The 8,202-nt window shown below is 34.6% G+C and overlaps 1 long non-coding RNA gene across 1 annotated transcript in view; it reads left to right on the forward strand.

The window, feature by feature from the left end:
* LOC127841926 (uncharacterized) overlaps positions 1–2,212 on the forward strand; it is a 33,019-nt gene extending 30,807 nt beyond the window's left edge. Inside the window, exon 3 of the long non-coding RNA XR_008031434.1 lies at positions 1,294–2,212. This is a non-coding gene — a long non-coding RNA (uncharacterized LOC127841926). The remainder of the gene's footprint in view (positions 1–1,293) is intronic.
* Positions 2,213–8,202: the final 5,990 nt, after the last annotated feature.

Consider the following 8,202-nt stretch of genomic DNA (forward strand, 5'->3'; position numbering starts at 1 on the left):
TTGAAGAAGCCACATGACGAAATGTTGTAGCTTGATAATTGGCTTTTTATCGGGCGAAAAGTCGTAGCGATTATTGCTACGTCATTTCACCTATAAGTACATTTCGTTTGGACAAATTTGACAAAAACGTTTTTATATTTGCAGCTACGAGGTCTCCTATCAGGATGAATTGTTGTACCTCATTAAAATGACAAAACTGTGGTGACGAAATATTATAGCTACCATTTCTGAACATCAGTATGACTTATCAGTATGAATTATCAGTATGACTTACGCGTCTACGGCTAATACCGTATTTTGCAGCTTCATTTGTTTGGTATTTTTAGAGAATTTCACTTTCTAAAACATCAATATAAAAAAAATGTGATGTTTTTTTCTCTCTCCTGAAAAGTTGGCATTTTGTAGGAACGAGGTTTGAGAACGACAGCGACGATAGTGTGCTTGATGATTTCATATGAAAAAGTAAAACTGTGAGTAAATGCATCTCGTAGGATGAAGGCACTTCCGGTAACAACGAGACGTTTGTGCGTCGAGATTCCGCTTGTCATGACAAGGTCACCTGCGGCATCTCATTGATTCTGTTCGGCATAGCAGCCATCCACTACCTCTTTACCTCATTAAAGATTAAAGGATTTATGGTTTCCAAATACCATCTAGCTAGCTCAATTGGTAGAGCCCTGGGGTGGTATTCCAGAAACATCTTAAGTGATTTCTTAAATAATTTTACTTAAGTTTAAAATTAGAATGTTTTGTATTTCTTTACTAAATCAGGAAACACATGTTTTTCTGGTATTCCTAAAATAACTTTGGCAGAATGATGTTATTTAAATGTATATCTTGATGCCAATATATTGCAATATGAAATGTAACACTAAAGAAAATATCCCGATTTAAGGATACGAATAAAATTTAACTTAAGATGCTTCTGGAATACGACCCCAGGACTATCAACCCGATAATCGCGGGTTCGATCCCCGGCCAGGTCACGTAACTTGTGAGGGGATTGGTAATGAAATATTGTCGTCGGCCATTATTCCCATATCTCTGATTCAAGTTAGGCAATTTTTTTGCTTACTGACACTTAGTATGGGCACTTGGTACCAGTAACCCAGCATACCATATACAATTAATGTTGGTAAACTGAACTACGTGATCTGAGTGAAACTCTGTTGAAAACGGCGAAAATCTAACTAAACAAAACAAATGAAATAGTTCTAAAATTGGTGCTTCACTATTTCCAACAATCGCTTTTCTTAATATTGTATTAAACATCAACATTATATTACGTTTCAGGCAAAGAGGTCATTTTACAAAGGCAAAATAAGAGTGGCGGTTGCTCAGCAAAATATCTCTCGTATCCTAGCAACGATATCTGTTTAATTCGGCGGCGTTGGGATAGGCGTACTCATAGGAGTTCCACAATGTGCAACAAAGTGTATTTCGACAATGGACCCGTTTATCAAACAATTCGCTGTAAGAAATCCGTTCGTACTTACTTTACAAAAGAACATGCGCTCATAATATTCAAAAGAGCAAGTGGAAATGTTTGTGAATTTCAATGTAAGTTTTTTAACCTGTGAACATTCATCGTTGAGTTTGAATTATTTGTGGTAAAACCCGAATCGGTATTACTCTGTGTACAGTGACAGTTTTGTAAATATTTAATGCATGAATATTAAACCATGACAGTTTTTTAGTGAAAATCCAAGTATGCATAGTTTTGGTATTACCATCGCGTGATATACTCAGCCTCAAAGATACAATCTTCCTAGTTTTGTTTGTTTCTGCTCGATATGAACCCATTATTGGCACTGTCAAGACGACAGTGGTAAGGACACGTATTTTCAACTTGCCTTGTGAAACAATGCTAGAAAATTCGAAAAATGAATGCATATAAATTCGTATGCTGTAAAATGCTTTAGCACATGTACTTAAAAGACGGTAACAGGGTAAAACGAACCAATTAAAACACGTGACCAAATAAACAAAGTACAATAATGCAAAATCTTATAAGTTTTTAAGTGTTGGTAATTACAATGGATTTTTTCATAGCTATTGTGGGGTTGTTAATGAGATGATGTTGTTTTAAGAGAAGAATAGTGTTATTTATTTGACGATCATGTCAATCAACATGTATATTCAAAAATCGTACAGACATATTTGATAATTTAACTCAAGTTGTACGTTAGTGTAAAAATATGTGTATAATAATAACTTCTTACTGTCGTGTTATTTACTTAGATTTTTTTTAATGGAACAAGGATCTTTACTGATTGTTATAGTCTTTAAGATAATTGATTGTTGTCGTTGTAGTTAATACATGTTGATTTAAATTAAGCTCCTGAATGTATGTTCGTAAAGTGTCGTCCCAGATTAGCGTGCCGCTATTATGGAATTTTTATTTTAATGGAAGTGTTTTCTTAAGTTAAACTAACGAAAATCAAGTAAAAGTTTTATCCATCATTAGCCTGAGCGGACTGCACTGGATATAATTTATGCACATGCATTAAATTGTCTCAAAACGAGGCTCATCTGTAAATTAAAATGCCAATCTGACCTCAAGTACATTGCGAAAAGAACACAATTACGAAGCAGTTATAACTCGACGGTAAATCATACAAAAGAAGTCCGAATCAAATACCACATTGTACTCCAAACATCTTTAACACGATCCGCCGTGTGATGATAACCTTAACACACCGATAGCAATTTGCTTACGAATTTCAAATCGTAACCAAACGAATTACATGGAAATAGTATGACCAATAAAATTTACTTTGGAATGTAGAACACCTATTAGACAGCTGTTGAAGAAAAACAAATGTGTGTCATCAGTTCGTGGTTTAAGAAGATTACACTTGCAAGTTATTTAGGTAATTCGTCCAGTTCATTTCCCACTAATTCCGTTTACATCAACATGGTCACCTGTTCGCAATTGAAATGATGTCACCTTGTGAGCACAAATAAGCGTGGTATAATTCAACCAGAACACTGCATAATAACAATATAACAATAGTATTCAACTTCATTCGACCACCGTTACATGAATGTAACCGTGATTTCACAAAATGTCAATGTTATCTAGTGAGTCATATTCAGACATGAAAATATCATTATGTGAGTAAAACACCATGATAAATGTAGGCGATGTATGGTGTTCTCAGAACTCGCAATGAAGCGAATTAAAATTTATTCAAGTAATTGCTATAATGAATATTAATATTTTCATTTTTTCATAGAACGATATATAAACCCAAAAATTTTGTTGCAAAGCACTTATCATAAATACGACCCATTTTCTATACTGACAAATTGCCAAAGTCAATCGAACCGACTATTGAAATCGCAATTTCGAGTTTACATTTTGCACTCGCACATTTAAAGCTTTTAATGCAAACAATTTATTTCAATTGACGACTTCAATTTATTTTTTAGATATTTTGCTCAAGCGTTGTTTACTAATTGTATTCTGTTCATTTAGTTATCTCATGTTCAATTAGTTATCGCTTACAAATAGTACTCGTTTCTGTTCGTTTCATGTGCACATCAATATTGATTCATCATATCTTTTCCCACGTCTCAAAAAAGCACGCAAAATAATGGCTTAACTATTTTTATTGAGTTAAGTAATTATATACATTTCCAATTCACACGGGGCGCAGAAATGTCAACATCCAATCCAATTTACCGATGACAGACAAAGGCCTATGGCAAATTTCTTTTCTTCGAGACTATTAATTAAATTTAATGGAAGCAAAAGAGCGTTCAATCGGGTTGGGTCCAAATTTCGTGCAGATCACTTAGGTAAATAAACACATTGCATAGCGTAAGTGACTGACACATTGGTGTTAGATTAATTAGATTGTGTCACTGTCAAAATAATGGAGTTTTTCAATCTAATTTTATAAAAACAAATATTATATATTTAATAAGACAGCAATTACTTATGAAACTAATCTGACAGATAGACACATGGTGATTTTAATTGTGTAAATAAACAACACTTGATAGTGTCATATAAATGTTTATGGTGATCGTGGTGATCATGAAGGTGATGTTGGTAATGATGATGATGGTGGTGGTGGTATTGGTTATGTAGTTGTTGTTGATAATGCTTACTATAATGGTGGTGGTGGTAATGATTCTGTCGTTGCTGTTGATAATGTCGATAATGATGATGATGATCATGTTGTTGTTGTTGTTGATGATGATGATGTTGTTGATGATGATGATGATGATGTTGTTGTTGTTGATGATGATGATGATGATGATGATGATGATGATGATGATGATGATGATGATGATGATGATGATGATGATGATGATGATGATGATAATGTTGTTGATGATGATGATGTTGTTGATGATGATGAAGAAGAAGAAGATGATGATTAAAATGATGATGATGATGAGGAGGAGGAGGAGGAGGAGATGAAGAAGAAGAAGAGGGAGAAGGAGGACGAGGAGGAGGATGACGAGGATGAGGAGAGTGATGAGAATGATGAGGGTGATGTTATTACATGTATTATATTGTAAGATTTATAGATTTTGATGTTTGGTTTTATAACATAAAAGTTCTATCTGATAAAATGACTTGCGGCTTAACAAAACAAGTCGTCTATAATAAACACCAAATGTAGGGCGCAGCAATCGGTCCGATAGGATCTTAATTTTTTGTCGCGAACTAACGAGAAAAGCATGAATTGTCTTTTCAATATAAAGTTAATAACCACGTGAAATCAAAATCAGTAGATAATTGAAAGAGATTTGTTTGATGTTTACATGATGGTGTGAAAATGACCAGCGAAATCTCATGTAATGGGACAGGATTAATGGGATCGGTAGACGCCAGGGGGCTGTTTTGGCACCTTTATTATTTAGCAATCTATCGAAGTAGAGCCAATGTAAATAGATTAATTGGTTTCAGATATATATCTAATTGCTTTAACACACGTGGTCATAGAAATGCAAAGACGGATATAATCTTAGCACACTTAAATTGTAAGATAATTAATTTTGCAACAATTAGCTGCGTAGATCTATATGATTTATGTCACACACTTTTATTTATATATATATTTATATTTCGAGGTGTTCTAAATTTAGTAGATTTTTTTATATTAATTTATTTCATAATAAATAAAATAAACAGAGTTGATATCGTGGAATGGATCAACAATGTATATATAAAGATGTTGTTGTTTGTAGTTTTTGTTTAAATCTCCATGTTGCGTTATGCGCGTGTACATTATGTTAAAGATAATTTTAAGGGTGTCAGGTATAAAAGTATTCAATGGCGGTATTAAATTTACTGAAAGTAAATGTTAAGCTCATTTTAAAATGGAAACACAATATTTATATTTGTTATATAGCTTTTATATATTTATTTGTAAACAGCTTAAACCCCCCAAAATGTATACACATGTTTACATGTATGATATAAATACCGCTGTCATGTCGACTTTTTACTCCGTTCGAACGGAACCGCATGTGGCGGTAAGTATGGAGTACGAATTGGTCCAAAGCTATTCTAAAACTATCCGGGACGGTTTAGGAAGGTTTTGGACCGTTCGTGCTCATAAACCGTCCGGGACGGTTTAAACTGTCCGATACGGTATTATTGCTGGAGTAGGGTTACAATAATGCTTTACTTTGGAAGTTTTACTAGCGTAATGTAATATCGTTGTCATCTGGAGCGACGCTATTTTTCTCGGACAAAACATGAATATCAAAATATTCAATCAATCATTGCTGCCGAATACGTCAGAGTTAAAAATGAATATTGTAAGTACTCGAAATAAATGTATTTGCCCGCAAAGTATTTCTGACATAGGTAACGAATTAAACGAAAATGTTCTGAATTAGTTAAAGAAATACTGTTGTTTTTTAATTATTGAATTTTTAACTTTGTGATCAATACTGGGCCTAACAGAAATTAAATTTCATCATTCTGATTTGTTTATTTGATATCAAAACCTATGCCGTACTATAATTTACGCCAGGAAACCGTCTCGAACGGTTTCCTAAACTGTATCGGACGGTTTTTTATCCACAAAATAAATCGCCCGGTACGGTTTACAGACGCACGAGCGGTTCAAAAGTATGTAACTGTCCGATACAGTTTAGTAAACCGTCCGAGACGGTTTACAAACCGTCCCGTTCCGGACGGTTTAGAATAGTTTTGTATCAGTTCGTACACCATAGGTAAGATTTCCAAGGGCGCCTGAGCGTCGTCCTGAGAATACACGACGGCGGCGTCAAATCGCAAAGATCGCAAGAACGCAAAAGGTTGCGAACTTACGGCGACTACTCGAGACAAGTTTGAATACAACGCAGTGGCTATGTAATCTTACGGCGTCCGAGCTAAAACGTAGTATAATCGTATTGAACGCCATTAACGCAGTAACAATGCGATAGAAACGCGAAGATCGCGGGAGAGATCGTACAGTCGTATTAGAGTCGCCGTGGAAACACAGATAATTGCTTAATAGACGACCCTGCTGCGTTCAAAGTACGTCTGTGTGATTCGCTTTACGAAAAAGTTCCGTTCTAGGTTGTTGTGGTATTGTATTGCTTACGACAATGATGCAATAAAGTCGAAGAAGTCAGGCCAAAAATCGTTGACTCCTTGACGTCGCCGTTGATTGCCGCCTGAACGCCACAAGATCGCAGTCTAACCGTAGTTCAAACGCTTAGGATGAGAACGCCGCGTATTCGCAGCAAGCCGGAGCAATGGCTGACGGTATTTCGATCTCTTAGAGAGAAAAGCACATTTGCGTTTTTAAGACGACTTTGTTTTCATATCTTGAAGATTTATACATGTATATACAAGTTATCGTTTGTATTATTAAGAATCACTTTAGAACGTTTGAATTAACTCAATTATATAGTTGAGTCGAAGAATAAACTGTTGAATACATTCTTCCTGAATACGATGTCTATTTTTCCCACGTCATTTGAATAGCATTCAATGGGTTCGGAGATAAAGCTTTCATTATTTACTTAGTAAGACTGATAATTGTATTTTGCTTGCAGCAATGCTGGGTCAACTGTCTTTCAGATGTCTATTTAGTTAATTACAGGCGATTGAAAAAATTAGATCATTCACGCAAAAACATCAAATTTTCTCAACAGTATTGTATTGTAACCATCTATCATGTCAATTTGCGCCAGGTGCAAACCGAATACATACATACGAATTGAAATCTGAATAAATCTAATTCTGAAATCTCATTAAATGTTGTATATGTATCTAATTCGGCGTGTACATTATTTACCTTTCTTCTGCCGGTGCGGGCATTGGAAAATACAATTACTAAGGCTGAATGTGGGGATAAGGGCGCAGCTTTTAAAGGAACCTTTTCACAGATTTTGGCAGATATTGAAGTTTGTCATTAAATGCTTTATATTGATAAATGTAAACATTGGATCTAAAAAGCTCCAGTAAAACACAATAAAATTAAGGAAAGAAAAAGTAACCCTCAACTCGGCTCGAACCACTGGCCCCTGGGGTAAAAGTCTAATGCTTAGACCACTCGGCCATCAGTGTTAATACAATTAGTGATTTATTTTATACTTTATATAAGCAATCGTCGTAGTGTCACAAAATATAACGTCAACAACAGAACTCTCAAAATAATTTAATCGTTTCGCGTTGCAACGCTTTATAATTTTCAGGTTTTACATCGTCAAAAGATGTATATAATGGATATTTAAGAGCATGGTAAATGTTCAGTATTACTGTTTCCACACAAATATTATAACAATGATGGACATTTGCGTATCTGAAACAATTTTTAATTCATTTTGTCAATTTTCCAAAACGTGAAAAGATCCTTTTAACGATGTTGTAGAAGGTAAATTTTCTGTTATGTTATCCTGTACAACGTAAAGATTCATTAATATACCATGTCATGCGAGATTCTGGGAGGTGACCACGCCTCCAGCACATTGACTTTACAATTTATCTCGCATTGATTGATTTTGTGCCCACTATTGTCAGATTTCTATCGAAGTTAATGCCATCTACATGATAAGTTATCTTTTTTCGATCGATATTAAATTTGCGGTTAGGCTTATATACTACCAAAATACTCACTAATCGTAAACGAAAATAAGGCAATAAGTAACTTCATAAAACTACGATTTAATTCTTACTATTACTAACTTATACTGCCTATTAGGGTATTTAACCTGATCACA

This window comes from Dreissena polymorpha, chromosome 8, assembly GCF_020536995.1.
Source record: "Dreissena polymorpha isolate Duluth1 chromosome 8, UMN_Dpol_1.0, whole genome shotgun sequence".
NCBI classification, from domain to species: domain Eukaryota; kingdom Metazoa; phylum Mollusca; class Bivalvia; order Myida; family Dreissenidae; genus Dreissena; species Dreissena polymorpha.